Genomic DNA, 17,757 nt, shown 5'->3' on the forward strand with positions numbered 1-17,757 from the left:
GGTTTTGCCCTAATCTAGGGATCATGCATATCTATCTAGGCATTTTGTGGATATTGAACATCCACTTAGGATGTTACTTGTTAATACCACTTGTTGATAACACTTGTTGAAAACACTTGTTGATAAATTCCATTTGTCCTTGCTTTTAAGGAATTAAACATAATGCATGATAATGTTATGGCATACATCAAAATGAAATAGCTTTCAAAAGAAAGATTCCTATAATTACATGATGTATGTATGACATGACATGGTATTTTTGTATTTTTCATAATAAGTCATGAATGAAAAATATAAAACTAAATATGGTGTCATGGCATGTGATGGGCAAACATAACATGGCAAGGTTTAGCATAAATAAGATACCTAGATTACCTATCTAAGTGTCCTTAAACCTTAGCTAAGTTAAAACTTAACCCTAGATTGCCCTCTAAATGCTCCAAGAAAATGCCAAAGCCTAAATTGGCATTTCTAGTTCTCTTGATTAACTTATGCCAATTGAAATTAAGCTTATTCCTCAAATGTTGGCATATTTCGTTCTTCCACAAGAGTAGCATTTTAAATTAAGCTTAGATTGATCTTAAATTTCCTAAGAACATACCAAAATCCCAACTTGGTAGTTCTTATGATTTTCCCAATTTGTGTCACTTAAAATATCATCCAATTTATCAAATTGTGACACATTTTACTCTTCCCAAGAGTAAACATAAATCCACTTCATTTTCAAAGGTTAATAATAACCTTGAAAATGCTCCTTGAGTGTCAATTTCTTCAAAGTTGGGTTAACTACCCTTCTTCTTAGAGTTGACACTCTCTAACCCATCTATGGGATAGAGAAGATGCTCCTAGGAACCCAAAACCTATTGGTTCTCCTTGGATGCTCTAGGTATTCACTAGGGATAACTTCCCTAGATACCTTCCTAGTGACCTTGTTTGGCTTCTTAGAAGCCTTGGTCACTTTTTCTAGGTCAACTCTAGGGATAGCCTCCCTTGTGACCTTGTTAGTGACTTTCTTAGACTTCTTAGAGGTCTTAGTCACATTTGTTGTTGCAAAGATACTTCTAGGGATGACTTCCCTTGTATCCTTGACTTGACTTCTAGACTTAGGGTTGGTTCCATAGCTATATGGAACCCTATGGTAAGTAGGTACATCCTTTTTGATTTTAGGTTTGTATCCCAAACCTCTATGGCCCTTGGATGACCCTTGTTGTCCTAAACCTAGATTTTGCTCATTTTTCCCTTTAAGGATATTTTCCATCCTTTTTAGGGTCTTTTCTAGTTTGTCAAGTCTTGACCTTAAGACTTGATTTTCCATCACTAAGTCCTTAGTTTTTGATTTTCCATTAAGTCCATGAGCATTTTTGTTTCTAGGCTTGTAGCTAAAATTCTTAGAGTTCTTGCCTAGACTTTTACCTACATTCCTAGCCCTAGGTGTAGTGGTTTTAGCATGAAAAGCTATATGTTTTTCCTTAACGCTATCATGCTTCCTATTTTCATGGTAAATAGCATTAAAATGATATAAGTTAGAACTATCATGCTTTTTACCATAATGTAAAGGGGTAGACTCAATAAAAGTTACCTTCCTTTTTACCTTAGAGACTCCCCCTTGACTTGAGCTTCCTCCTTGAGCCTTGACCATCTTCTTCCCCTTAAGGCATTGACTCCGGTAATGCCCCTTTTGATTGCAAGAGAAGCACACAATGTGCTCCTTGCTCTTCTTTGTTCCGGGGATGGTCTCCTTTGGCTTCTCCTTGCCCTTAGGTGTCACTTGGCCCTTCTTCTTGGCCAATTTAGGGCACTTGCTTTTGTAGTGCCCATGTTCCCTACATTCAAAACATATAATATGATTCTTATTATTAATTGAACTATTTATACCTTCTTGTGTAGGGGTGGCACTTGCTCCTCCATTTGATATGAATGTAGAGGGTTCCTCTTGATCTGAAATCGATTTCCCTCCAATTGATTTATCTTGACTTGTGGAGGTGGAAGCTTCTTCATCCTCTTCTTCTCTTGACCCGGATGTGGAGGATTCTCCTTCTTCTTGATCCGGTGTCACCAAGAGTTGCTCCCCCTCAATCCTAGAGGTGGAGGCTTCACCTTCTTCTTCATCCTCTTGTACATGAAACAAGGAATATGCTCCTTCCTTGCTCTTTTGATTACACTCGCTTGAGAATGAAGCTTCTTGGATTTCCTCTTCTTCGGAAGTTGAGCATCTCTCAACTTCGGAGTCCTGCTCTTGATCTTGCTCTAATGAGTCACCCTCTTTGGATTCTTCTTGGTTAGGTACAGTGGAGGGGATCTCATGAGCCTTTTCCAATTTGCTCCATAGCTCTTTGGCATCTTCAACTTCTCCAATTTTCTCCAAGATGTTGCTCGGCAATAGATTGACCAAAAGCTTGGTCACTTTGTCATTGGCCTCACATCTTTGGATTTGTTCTTGGCTCCATTTGCTCCTTTTGAGAACTTTCCCTTTGAATTCCTTGGAGCCTTAAAACTTTCCATTAGAGCAAACCATTGCTCTATCTCCATCATCAAGAAATTTTCAATTCTTGATCTCCAAGAATCGAAGCTTGTGGATGTGTATGGTGGAGCCACCCTTGTATCAAATCCAAGTCCATCTTGGAATTGTATCTTGAAGTTGAGCTTCTTGAATTCTTTGACTTTGATGAATTTGCTCCAACTTCTTCACCCTCTAGCTTTGCTTGTTATGTTTGCCCCTTTCGGCGGTGATTCCGGTGAAGAGCAACCTTGCTCTGATACCACTTGTTAGGACCAAAAGTAGCTAGAGGGGGGGGTGAATAGCTCGTCACATGCCCGGTGTTCGGCGTTGCTTGTTTCTTCGAAGATGTGCAGCGGAAAATACAGAAACAACTCACACAACGCTAACACGGTTGGTTTACTTGCTATCCACCTCACAAGAGGTGACTAGTTCAAGGATCCACACAACGCACGCACCCTCCACTAAATAAAACTCTCCTTTATGGAAACTACCAAGGGCGGAGAAGCCCTACAAGACTCAATACAAGAAGAAGAAAGGGTAGTAAAGAAATACAAGCTTACAAGCTTACAATGAGTGCACAAACCCTAACCCTAGTTTCTTCTTCTTGCTTTGATCCGCCTCTTGACTTGGAAGAGCCTCCAAGAACCTTCAAGAACTGGCGATCTCGAGGTTGAGAAGAGCTGTGGAGGAGCTGGTGAAGATCTGAAATGAATCGGTGAAGAAGTTCTGCTGAAGGAATCGCACGCCAACAGCTATAAACGACGCCAACGGTCGGATCCCGATCGATTAGATTGCTTCCAATCGATTGGGGAGGCTTTGGATCGATCCACGGATCGATCCAGAGCGCCTCTGTGCTCTGGAAAAATGCTTGGATCGATCCACGGATCGATCCAAATGCCTTCTGTGCGAAGAGCGTCCCAATCGATCCAGCGATCGATTGGGACCCTCTCTGAATCGACTGTTCGCTGGGAAAGGTCTGGATCGATCCACTGATCGATCCAGAGCCTGGATCGATCCACTGATCGATCCAGCACTTGGTTTTTGCCCAAAACCAAGTCCCAAACCTCCCAAACCAACATCCGGTCAGCCTTAACCTGTTGGTATGTCATGCCTAGCATCTAGTCACTCCCTTGACCTGCTAGAACTCCCTCACCAAGTGTTCGGTCAATCCCTTTGACCCATTTGGGCTTTTCTTTTATGCCAAGTATCCGGTCACTCTCTTGACCTACTTGGACTTTCACCTAGCTTCACTCACTAGGTCTTTCACCTGGCTTCACTCACCAGGATTTTCCTTCTGCCTGGCTTCACTCACCAGGACTTCCATACTGCCTAGCTTCACTCACTAGGACTTTCACCTGGCTTCACTCACCAGGATTTCTATCTGCCTAGCTTCACTCACTAGGACTTTCACCTGGCTTCACTCACCAGGGTTTTCAATCTGCCTAGCTTCACTCATTAGGACTTTCACCTGGCTTCACTCACCAAGGTTTCTATCTGCCTAGCTTCACTCACTAGGACTTTCACCTGGCTTCACTCACCAGGGTTTCCTTCCAGTCAAGTATACCTACTTGACTCTTCTTCAATCACACTAATCAGTCCCTGATCAGAATCTCCCCATATGAACAACTGCACCTGCATTGTCCATGTGTCTACATGTATTGTCAAACATCGAAACTATGACCAAGACTCAAGCTTGGTCAAACCAGTCAACCTTGACCTAAGGGATATTGCACTAACATGTACTAGTTTATTTTTCTTTGTATGAATCCTGAAATACCAACACAAGAGACTATCGATTTTGTGTTTCGATTTTGGTCTCTATAGTTAAACCTAAGGTTACTATAAGAAGTTTAAATATTTAATTTCTTTGAAAGGCTTTGTCTAGGAAGTGGTGGATGATCCCATACCCAAGAAGGCCGAGTGTCTCGCCATGTTTAACCTGGAAGTCAATCTTTGAAATAAATATTTAATCAACTTCTGTAATATAGTTTAACTTCTAAAGAACACATGGGTTGAACTTGGAGTAAAAATGTTAAGTTCCATTTCCAATCCAAGTTTAACTTCTGAAGAACAACTTGGATTAAAAATGTTAAGATTCATTTGCAATCCAAGTTTAACTTCTGTAGAGCACATGGGCTGCTAGGAAAAGTTTTGTTCTTGTACAAATTTTTGAACAAGGGAAACAAAACAGAATTCCAAGTAGCGCCAACAAAACTTGACTAATCAAGTTAGACTTAATCAATATTGGATCCCCAAGGATAAAATCTATTACCATGATAGACCTTATTGAGACTATGATCTAGGGGAGCCCAATAGAAAGACCATCTTTATTGTTAGATAGATTTGCTTGATTGATTGATTTATTGCTCTCCTTATTTCTGCATAGATTAGGATGGTTAGATAAGGACTTAGGCTTGATCGACACGTGACTAGTTAGGCTAAGGATTTTTAGAAAGAAATCTAAATATTCAATTTCTTTAAAATACTTTGTCTAGAAGTGGGCGTTGCTTCGATGCCCAAGAAGGCCCTTATGCCTAGCCATAGCGTAGAAGTCGATTATCGAAATGAATATTTAACTGACTAACTATTAAATTTAAGTCTAACTCAAATGTAAATAAATCCTTACATTTTAATTTAAATTAAAGATAAAAAAAATCAAACATCTCATAAAAACCTAAAAGGTTCATTGATTGAAAACCTAAAAATGAGTGAGATGTTAAGATTAATCAATTAACTTAACCTAACTTAAATTAATCGATTAGCTTACTCAGCCTAACTCAAATTAATCAATTAACTTACTTAACCAAACTCAAATTACTCAATTAACGTACTTAACATAACTCAAATTACTCAATTAACTTACGTAACCTAATTAATTCAATTGGCCTAATTCAAAACTTAGATATTTTCAAAATTTAAAATTAATTATTTTTGGAAATTTAAACCTAATTATTTTTCAACACTTAATTAATTAATATCTCTACTTAATTATATTTTTTTCAAATATTAATAAACATAAACTTAAAGTCAACTTAGAAGTTAAGATTAATTTAACTTCATCTCACACAAACTCATAAGCTTAACATATTTTATAACATTGAATGAGTGAGATGGAAAATAAGGAGCTAAAATCAATCTACCCATATAAAAATCCTCTTAAGTTGGTTCCAAATCGAATACTTTGTGTAGGAATATAATGATTTAAATCAATGGATGTTGGATAGTGAGTACTCCAGATACATGACTGGAGACAGATTGAAGTTCACAAAATTAAAAATCAAGAACTTAGGCTCTATTGCATTTGAAAATAATGGAAAACTTAATGTAATCGGAACAAGTAACATTCAGCTAAGTTCTAATTTTATTATTTGAAAAATTCTACTAGTAGACATGTTGAAGTTTAACTTACTTAGCATTAGTTAATTGTGTGATTCTAGCTATTTAATAATATTCTCAAACTCTGAATGTGAATTAAGAATATCAAAAATTTTGAAATTACACTTAAGGGAATTAGGAAAAATAATATTTACACAATTGATCTATCAATCTCCTCACTCAAGTGTCTATTGACATAACCAGAGGAAACCAAGTTATGGCACAGAAGATTAGGTTCCAAAAATGAGTCAAAATCGTTTAATTAGAGGTCTACCAAAATTAAGAAATTTAGAAAATATAATTTGTAATGTTTGTCAACAAACCTAAATCAAACCAACTGAATACTTGAACTCCTACATTTAGACCTTTTTGATTCATACAGAGCTAAGTCATTAAGCGGAAACCAATACTGCTAAGTAATAATTTATGACTACTCAAAATTTACATGGATAATTTTTTTTTTAAAAAAAATCAAAGATGAAACCTTTAAAAAGTTCAACAATTTTTATAAATTAATAGAAAATAAAAAAGATATAAAAACTAGAAGAATACGAAGTGATCATGGGGGGATTTGAAAATCATAGGTTTATCGAATTTTACCAAATAAATGGATATCACAATGAATTTTCATATCCTAGAACCCCTCAACAAAATAGACTAGTGGAAAGAAAAAAATAGAAACCGCCAGAACCATATTAAATGAATATAACTTAAGTAATTAATTTTGGACGAAAGAAATAAATACATCATGTCATATTCAAAATATATTTTCTTTAATAAATTTTACAATAAAACCTCTTATGAAATGTATTATAATAAAATACCCAACTTAAGTTATCTAAAAGTATTTGGGTGTAAAGTACACATATTAAACACTAAACATTAACTAGTAAATTTACATCTAAATCAATAACTGGTATTTTCCTAGGGTACTCCACAACTAGTAGGCCATATAGAGCCTATAATAAAAGAATATAAAAGTTGAAAAAACAACCAATATAATCATTGATGAAGAAAATAATATACCTAACTTAATCAATGTAAATAATGATCAAAATACTAGAAAAGAGAAGATGATGAAATTAGACTTAACTAAAATGAATTAGAAGAATCAATGGCTAACCCTAACATAAGAACACCTAGGGTAAGATCCAACCACCTACCTGACTAAATTTTAGGTGACACAAACCTAGGAGTTCGAACTCGATCATCCTATAGAAATTTAAGTAAAATAGCCCTTATCTCCAAGATTGAACCCAAGAATATAGAAGAAGCCCAACTTGACCCAAATTAGACATTTGTAATACAAAAAGAACTAGCTCTATTTGAAAGAAACTAAATCTGGGAACTAGTACCTAAGACTAAAAATAAATCTATAATTGATACAAAATGGGTCTTTAGAAATAAACAAGATGACAAATGTAACGACCCGGCCCCTCGGCCCCTTGGGCGGCGCAACTGGCGGCCCATTTGGTGGCCCCTTGGCGGTCCTTTGGGAGGCCCAACTGGCGACCCCTTATGTCGTCGACTGACGACCCTTGGCCATGTCGTTACTCACTAGGACTTCTCACCCCTGGCCAGTGGATTTTTGCCTTCCCCAGGATTCGAACTCTAGACCTCCAGGCTAAATACTAGAGTTTATGAATCCTGGTAGCCAAGTGAGCGCCACTCACTTGGCTACTAAGATTCATAAATTCTAGTACTTAGCGTGGAGGTCTAGAGTTTGAGTCATGGGGAAGGCAAAAATCCACTGGCCAGGGGTGGGAAGTCCTAGTGAGTAACGACACCGCCGAGGGTCATTGGTTGATGACATAAGGGGTCGCTAGTTGGGCCGCCCAAACGACCACCAAGGGGCCACCAAATGGGTCACCAGTTGGGCCGCCCAAGGGGCCAAGGGGCGGGTCGTTACAATAAAAAGGTGCCTTTTATTGTAACGACCCGGCCCCTCGACCCCTTGGGCGACCCAACTGGGGGCCCATTTGGTGGCCCCTTGGCTGTCCCTTGGGCGGCCCCACTGATGGCCCAACTGGCAACCTTTATGTCGCCATAAGGGGTCGCTAGTTGAGCCGCAAGTGGGGTCGCCCAAGGGATCGCCAAATGGGCCGCTAGTTGGGCCGCCCAAGGGGTCGAGGGGCCAGGTCGTTACAATAAAAAACCAACAAGGCAACCTATAAATTGTCACGCCCCAGAGGAGTCTCTGCCAGAGGAAATTCCGGCAGCACCTCCCCTGTACGGGTGACAATCTGAACCATTTCTACAGACACAATATACCTCAGTCACAGGCGGCTGGAATATACACACAACCACGCAGTTTATATGCAGCCTACTTGGCTGATACAATAAAAACATAACCACGCAGTTATATGTAAATCTAACAACCCACTCGGCTGTACCAAAACTAAACACAGCGGAAATACAATAGACAACATATACAAACTAAAAACGAAGACTGCTAGCTGGCTAGGCTTACACCACACAACAAAACAACACTCCAGAAATAAAACCAGAACACAAATCTAAATACACAAATTCCATATACCAAAATAAAAATAAACAAAAGCGGAGACAGGTCTTCTGATGTGACATGGGGACCGGTAGGCAGGATACTCCAAGCGACTCCATAAACAACCTGGTACTTGAAAAAGGCAGTGTCCACGGGGGTGAATTCAACAACTCAGCAGATACCTAGTTGACATGTATAGTAAACTATAACAAATAGTAATAACTATGGAGTACAATCTCCTCGATAAAAGTTAGAAATGCACAATAGAAAAGGCTGAAGAGAAATGTACTCACCAGGGCCTCCTATCAGAATAGTCAAGTCGTCAGACCTATCATAAATCTTGTATGCATGTCAAACATATGCATCCATCCAAATGCAGCATATAAGTGCAGCAAACACAATCAGTAAATGCATAAATGCATATGATGCCAATGACATGTCCTGGTCACCCCTACTGCCAGTTAGCCATATCACACACGATGGTGAGACCGAGTGGGTAGGGCTATGACAACCATACACTCTGCCATCACTACTCCTGATGAGTGACCGAGTGGACGGGATGTTGTCGGAGTACACCTATCCTCCTACCCCAAATCATAAGTGGGGGAGCACAATGCTCTCATATCTGGGTACATGATGACGGGGAGGGATCCCGGCATGCTACCATGCTACAGTCACACTACCCATGAGCGTCCCAGCGGAGCACCACCGAGCACCTGCTGCAACACACCCTGCCTGAATATACCACTAACCCATGAGTGGTGGTGTGTGCAGATCCATGTAACTGGCGATGTGCTCGATAATAATGGAGCAGACTATTGCACAGCATGCAATCATGCGAGATGATGCATGACACTAAGCATGGCAATATCCTGAGCCTATCCATATATATATAAAATGTGTACCATAGCATCAATGGTCGGATCCGAAGATCAAAGGTACACAAGTCAGGTATGGTATAAATAAAAACCTAGGTCCTGAACATAATAAGGCATGGTATGTCACTATCTCTATGAGCATATATATAATCATGTGGGTACTAACATAAAATGCATAACAGGTGAGCAAATAAGCATGTAACAGGTATTCGGTAGTGATATACCGAAACAAGGACGAACATAATTATTACTAAAGGTTATAACCTACTAAACATATCAACATAACATTATCAAAGATAAGTCAAGGTACCCGCCTCAAATAGAAAGGTCCAATCCTGTCCAAATCCAACGTCGAGATGCTCGTCTTGCGTCAAAGTCCCAAATTTTCGATGCCTTAGCGTTGCTCCAATTCTGAAGGACTTACTGTCGAAATCCGAAGAAGCTACAATGGTGCCAATCGTTTTCCCTCAGCCGCTGATCACTGACCCACCGAACCCTACACCTGCTAAACCAGATAAGGAAAGATCAAGAGTGAAGATCAAGAAATCGACACCCAGACAGAGATCAAACCAAACTACAACTAGGTATGGCACTTACCTCTAAAATCAGTGACAACCCTAATTTCTCTCCGACAGAACTGATCAGGGCAGAGATGGCTGCCAGCACTAGGGCAGAGGGAAAATCAGACGGATTTGGGGCGATCAGTGGATTTGTGCCGGCGAGGAGGAATCCTTGCGCCGGTGCTCGATAAGGCGACGTCGACGGAGTAGAGAGCAGTGGGTAGAGGGAAATCTCGGTGGCTGGCACAGAGGAGATCGGAGAGGGGCGGTGGCACTGTGCAGAGATGCGGCAGAGAGGAAGAAGTCAGCGTCAGGAAACTAGGGCTCGGCGTGGAGAAGGTCGGCGCTGTCCCGTGCAGCGGCGACGCTGTGTAGAGGAGCAGCAACGAGGAACAGATCTAGGGCAGAGGAGTTTGGCAGGCTGCCGACGCTCGGGAGAGGAGAAGAAGAAGGGATCTGCGACGAAAGAGGAGTGGCGTCGGGTAGAAGAAATAAAGAGAAAAGAATCAGCGTGGAAGAGAAGAATCGGGGAAGAAATAGGAGGAGAAAGGAAATCGTCGGGGAGTAGTTCGGCGTGGGGAGAAAAGAAAGAAAATAAAAAAAAGAAAATAAAAAGGAAAATAAAAAATAAACTTTTCCTCAATTAAATAGGGTAGTCTAAACAGGCTTTCCCGAGACCCAGTTTTTATCCCCGTAACCTAAGTTATACGGGCTCTGAAAAATTCCCAGAAAATTTCTAAAAATTTTGAAAAATTCCCTTATGATGATTCACCCATTTTCAATATTTTACATTCTCCCCCACTATTAAAAATTTGGTCCCCAAATTTCGTTATCTATCATCTGCAAGTAATAGCAAAAGCTAACACAGTATAAATGTTGAATGGGACCATAACTTACATACCTTTAGTGAAAAGGTGGGGGTATTGATATCGAGCTCGGATCGTGTCCTCGAGCTCCCAGGTAGCCTCCTCATCGGAATGATGATGCCATCCAACTTTAACCAGTCGGATTGTCTTGTTCCGTAACTGACGCTCTTTCCAGTCCAGAATCCGTACCGGAACCTCCTTATAAGTGACATCAGGCTGAACGGGAACTGAGATATCTGTCAGCACATGTGTCGGGTCGGGTATGTATCTCCTCAGCATAGACACATGGAATATGTCGTGAACTCCTGCCAGGGATGGTGGTAGTGTCAAACGGTAAGCTACCGCTCCAATCCTCTCCAAGATCTGGAAAGGTCCAATGTATCACGGAGCTAGCTTACCTCTGAGGCTAAATCTCTTCACCCCTTTCATGGGTGAAACTCGCAGAAATACATGGTCGCCTGTAAAGAACTCCAAGGGTCTGCGTCTCCGATCAGCATAACACTTTTGGCAATCTTGCACCTCTGACATCCTCCGTTTGATAATACGGGCCAACTCTGCCTCCTGCTGAGCTCTATGAGGTCCCAACAACTAGGCCTCCCCAACCTCATCCCAGAGGGTGGGTGTCCTGCAAGTCCTAACATACAACGTTTCAAACGGTGCCATCTGGATAGCCGAATGAAAACTGTTGTTGTAGGCGAACTCTACCAATGGAAAATGGTCCTCCCAATTGCCTCCAAAATCCAATACACAAGATCTCAGCAAGTCCTCTAGAGTCTGAATGGTCCGCTCTGACTGTCCATCTGTCTACGAATGGAAAAATGTACTGAATCAGAGTTGAGTGCCCAAGGCCTGCTGCAGACTCTGTCAGAATTGAGACGTGATCCGAGGATCTCTATCCGAAATAATAGTCAAAGGGACACCATGTAATATGATGATCTCCCGGCAATATAGATCTGCCAATCGATCCAGATAATCAATCTTCCAGATCGCTAAGAAGTGCGCCGATTTGTTAAATCGATCAACGATTACCCAAATCGCGTCATGGCCTTGTCATGTCCTCGGCAAACCCACCACAAAGTCCATGGTAATATGTTCCCATTCCCACTAAGGAATAGGAATCCGCTGAAGTAAGCCGGCAGGTCTCTGGTGCTCGGCCTTCAGCTGCTGACAGACAAGACATCTAACTACAAATTCCGCGATGTCTTTCTTCATACCGTTCCACCAGTAGGAACGCCTCAAATCTCGATACATGCGGGTCCCACCTGGATGGATCGCAAATCGAGAGCGATGAGCCTCCTGAAGTAGCTCTTGCAAGACCGGGTGAGACTAAGGTATGCATAATCTGCCTCGAAAGTATATAATACCCTCCCCATCTCGTGTGAACTCGGTCTGCTGCCCGGAAGCTATCTGACTGCAAATGAACTACAAATATTGATCACCGGCCTGGGCCTCTCGGATCCTCGTCCTGATCGACGACTGAGAAACCATGGTAACCAGAATACCCTGCTCTGTCTGTCCCTGCTCCTGAAGGCCCAACTCGGAGAAACCCTGAACCAAGTTTGTAACTGAAACTCGGTGGCAAGCCAAAGTCCCTCTGGACTTCCTACTGAGTGCATCGACAACCACATTAGCTTTCCCCGGGTGGTAGCTAATGGTACGGTCATAATTCTTCAGGAATTCCATCTATCTCCTTTGTCGGAGATTAAGTTTCTTCGGGTGAAAATATATTTGAGACTCTATGATCCAGGAGAATCTCAAAGGTACGTACAGATAATGCCGCCAAATCTTCAAAGCAAAGATGATGGTGGCTAGCTACAATCATGTACTGGGTAGTTCTTCTTATGCGCCTTTAACTGTCGAGAAGTATAGGAGACTACCCTACCGTGCTGCATCAAAACAACACCCAAACCTTGTAGAGAAGCATCGGTGTAGTGTACGAATCGTCCTCTCCAGAAGGTAAAACCAAAATTGGAGTCGACACTAATCTCCGCTTCAGCTCCTAGAAGCTGGTCTCGTAGTCCTCGGACCACGTGAACTTCACGTCTTTCCTAGTCAGGCGTGTCAGTGGCATAGCTATGCGGGAGAACCCTTGACGAACCGTCTGTAATATCAAGCCAGACCAAGGAAGTTACGAGTCTCCTGTATAGACTACGACTACTACCCACTAGTAACAAACTCTATCTCCTGTGGATCCACGGTATTCCCTATTGGTAACCATGTGTCCCAAAAATCTCACAGAAGACAATCCCAAAACGCACTACTGAACTTCACATATATATGTTCCCATCGTCAGCTCTAGAACTATTCGAAAATAGTGTAAGTGATTCACCTCGGATCTGAAATAGATCACAACATTGTCAACAAAGACAATAGAAACCGATCCAAATATCCTAGGAATACCAAAATCATCAAGAATAGATCATCTAATGTGAGAGCAACACTCCATCACAAGAAATACTACATATGTGGGAGCAATGCTCTAACACCAACAAGGCAACCTATATGGTAGCAGCGCTCTACCACCACAATCCAAAATATGTAGGAGCAACGCTCCACCACAAACAATCCATAACATGTGGGAGCAACACTCCACCACAAGCAATCCATAATATGTGGGAGCAACGCTCCACCACAAACAATCCAAAATATGTGGGAGCAACGCTCCACCACAAGCAATCCAAAATATGTGGGAGCAACGCTCCACCACAAACAATCGATAATATATGGGAGCAATGCTCCACCAAAACATTTCATAAGTGAACAAGACCTCTAACTATCCGACTAAAGACTACACGAGATCACTCAGCCACATATCACTGTGGGCAGCCAAGGGTATAACAACCTAGTAAGCAAATCAAATCCATCGTGAACTCTATCAACATCCTAGTGGGTCACCCACCAATAGGAGAATTAATTGACAGGGTAATACAACAATTAACATAATGTAGACACTTAACATTCTACATTCAACATAGGTAGAATCATCATGATGCTACCAACAATACACCTGGCACACATGCACACACAACATAGGTATGATAGACATAATCTTCCAATTAGTACACACCCAACACACTCATAACACAGGTATAAATCAGTGTGATACCTCCAACAATACATATCGAACCCGTGTGCATAAATCAACGTAGGTATAATCGACAATACACCTCAACAACATTCACCTAACATATATATACACCTATGCCAAGAGTATAATCTACGTAATACTTCCAACAAATCATAATAGACATGAGTGTACACTCAGAACAATTATAATCAACAAGATACCTCCCATAAAACACCAAACACATGTACACATACCATAACACAGATTTAATCGAAATGATACCTTCAATAATACAATCAGACACGCACACCTAACTATATAGCTATAATACACAAGGTGTAGGACCGTTGTGGCCGGCTAGAAGGGGGGGTTGGATAGCCTGTAAATACAAAAATAAAACCAACCCTTCTCGAACTGTTAAACTAATACTTGCATAAAGAATAAACAGAAAGTAAATAGAACATTAAAACAAGAGGCACAAGTATTTACTTGGTTACAACCGATGTGGTTGTTAATCCAAGGAAGTTGAAGCACTAAATACTCCTTCAGGCAGAGAAGCCTCTTACAACGTTGAAGCGCAAAAAATAGAAGCTTAACTCTAAATTACAGCACACAAGTGTTGGAAGTGAATTTCTGAGTTCGTTTTAAAAGCTTCTGGACCAAGGCTATATTTATAGCCTTGGTCGGGGCGCCTGGAAAGGTTCGGGCGCCCTAGGGGAGATAAAACTTTATCCCCAATGTTCAGATCGAGTCAAATCTCGATCTGGTCAAAACTTGACTTCCGAGCGCCCTGGTCAGCTCCGGGCGCCCCGGAGGAACAAGTCAACCCCCGTTGACTTTTCAGCCCCAGGTCTTCTACTCCGGCTCCGTTCGCCTCAGACCGAGTCTTCCACTCGCTTGGGTGATTTCTTCCATCCGGAATAGGGCTCACCCGAACCCAACTTCCGGTCTTCTCGAGCGGGCTTCCTCTCCGGCTTCTCGTCCCTCGGAATCGCTGTGTGCTTCGTTCTCGTCCACCAGCGTACTCATCCGCAGTCTTCATCCCTCGGTCGCACCCTATGCCGACCTTCTTGCTAGCTGCGTCTCTTGCTCCCTGAGCAATCTTCCGCTCCGACTTTCGTCCCTCGGAACCACCGCACGCTTCCTTCTCATCTGCCGGTATACTCTTTTGCAGCGCCTCGTCCCTCGGACGCACCGCGTGTCGTCCTTCTCGATAGCTGTATCTTTCGCTCGACTACCTGTGCTCCTAAGCTCCTGCACACTTAGACACAAGGTTAGAACAACACAGGACCAAACTTAACGTGTTGATCACACCAAAACAACCTTCGGGTTCAAACAATCTCCCCCTTTTTGATGTGATCAACCCAAGTTAAGCTAGGGTTAAAATAGACATAAAAATAAACAATTTCTATTGCAATAACGTGCAACAAGATAGAAAAATTAGATTTTAAAAAAAATCTTAATTTTTAATTTCTACCTCCCCCTAGACTTATACTTTTTCTTCTTCCCCTTTGATCATATTAAAAATTGGGGTTGTAAGAAAAATCTAAGCGTTGACACTTAGAAAAATTATAAAAATCTATTTCAATGATTTTCTAGAAAATATTTCTAAGTCAAGAAAAATTCCTAAGTCAAAAATAACTTTTGAAAAATTTCTAAGTTTTCGTTATCAAGAATTAAGAACTTTCTAAGCCAGAAAACTTTATGCAAGAAATTTTTTTAAAAAATTTGAAAACATTTAGAAAAATTAAAAAAAAAAATTATATGCATTTATTTATTTATTTTTTATTCTAATGCTTTTATTAGAAGGTTTTAAATTTTCATTTTAATTTATCATAACTTCTTAACTCACACTTTTTCAGATTTAAAGCAACCAATATTAAACATGCAAAAAAATATATCATGTTAATTTCTATTATTAGTTTGTCGAGATTCTTTAATCGACAAACTATTTCTTTTGACTTAATATTTTTTGTTATATTTTGAATTTCTAATTCACAAAAATATTTCGATAATATAAATTCTAACTTGATAAAGTTTTTTGACAACATTTCTAATTTGCAAACTTCGTTTGAAAAAATATTTTGTAATTTGTAAAAATATTTTAACAACATAAATTTTAATTTGCAAAAATCTGTTGATAATAGATTTTCTAATCCGAAAAACTCTTTCAATAATATATATAATTTGCAAAACTCGTTCGAAAAAATATTTTGTAATTTGCAAAATTTATTCGACAGAAGATTTTCTAATCCGAAAAACTCTTTCGATAATATCTCTAATTTGCAAAATTCGTTCGAAAAAATATTTTATAATTTGCAAAATTTATTCGACAGAGGATTTTCTAATCCGAAAAACTCTTTCGATAATATCTCTAATTTGTAAAATTCATTCGAAAAAATATTTCATATTTGCAAAATTTATTCGACAGAAGATTTTCTAATCCGAAAAACTCTTTCGATGATTCAATTTTTAATTCATAAAAGTCTTTCGGCGACATTTCGATTGATTTAACTAACTGTTTAGGAAGTGGAGACCATACCTGACTTACCTTGTCAGCTTTTGATTCTCCCCCTATTGAATTACTTTCTTCTGAAGACTCTCCCTCTTTATTGATGCTCATCTCAGATGAGCTTTCTTCATCTTTAGGTGGGTCTTCCGCTATGATTGCTGTTTTGGCAATTTCCTTGGTCTCAGATTCGACTTCTTCTGATTTTTCATGAATCTTCAAGAACTTTTCCCAAAGTTCTTTTGCGCTTTTGTATTCTCTGATTCTGTCGAGATCTTCATATGGTATTACGGTTAGAAAATGAAATTCTGCCCGACCGTTTGCCATATAATCGTTACGCTGCTTCTCGTTCCAGAGGCGTTTATCGAGTTCTTCTCCATTCGTTGTCTTAGCTGCTTCAAAACCAGTTTTCATTATTAAACAAATACCAAAATCAGTGTTTAGATATACCTCCATTTGTTTCTTCCATGAAGAAAACTCCCCCTCGAATGCTGGTGGATAGATGATATCCCCGGCCATCGTTTTGTTGCTTCAGACGGAGATTAGTCCTTCTGAGACGTCTCAGCTCTGACACCACTTGTGCCGGTGAGGAGGAATCCTTGCGTCGGTGCTCGACAAGGTGACGGCTGACGGAGTAGAGAGCAGTGGGCAGAGGAAAATCTCGGTGGCTGGTACAGAGGAGATCGGAGAGGGGTGGTGGCGCTATGCCAAGATGCAGTAGAGAGGAAGAAGTCGGCGTCGGGAAACTAGGGCTCGGCGTGGAGAAGGTCGGTGCTGTCTCGTGCGGTGGCGGCGCTGTGCAGAGGAGCGGCAACGAGGAATAGATCTAGGGCAGAGGAGTTTGGCAGGCTGCCGACGCTCGGGTGAGGAGAAGAAGAAGGGATCTACGGCGGAAGAGGAGTGGCATTAGGTAGAAGAAATGAAGAGAAAAGAATCGGCGTGGAAGAGAAGAATCGGGGAAGAAATAGGAGGAGAAAGGAAACCGTCGAGGAGTTGTTCGGCAGGGGGAGAAAAGAAAGAAAAGAAAATAAAAAGGAAAAGAAAAAAAATAAACTTTTCCTTGCTTAAATGGGGTAGTCTAAACAGGTTTTCCCGGGGCTCAGTTTTTATCCCCGTAACCTAAGTCATATAGGCTATGAAAAATTCCCAGAAAATTTCTAAAAATTTCAGAAAATTCCCTTATGATGATTCACCCATTTTTAGTATTTTACAACAAAGGAGAAATTGTGAGAAATAAAGCAAGAATAGTAGCTAAGGGGTTCAACAAAGTAGAAGGGCTAGACTATGATGAAACCTAGGCACCTGTAGCCAAATTTGAGTCTATTAGGATGTTGTTAGCTTATTCATCACATAGGGGATTAAAGTTATTTTAAATGAATGCAAAGTCTGTATTTCTTAATGGATTTATTAAATAAAAAGCTTATTTAAATCAACCACCAAGATTTGAGGACCTAGACCACCCAAGTCATGTCCTTAGGTTAAAGAAAGTGTTATGTGGG

The sequence above is a fragment of the Zingiber officinale genome, chromosome 1B, assembly GCF_018446385.1.
Source record: "Zingiber officinale cultivar Zhangliang chromosome 1B, Zo_v1.1, whole genome shotgun sequence".
Taxonomy (NCBI): domain Eukaryota; kingdom Viridiplantae; phylum Streptophyta; class Magnoliopsida; order Zingiberales; family Zingiberaceae; genus Zingiber; species Zingiber officinale.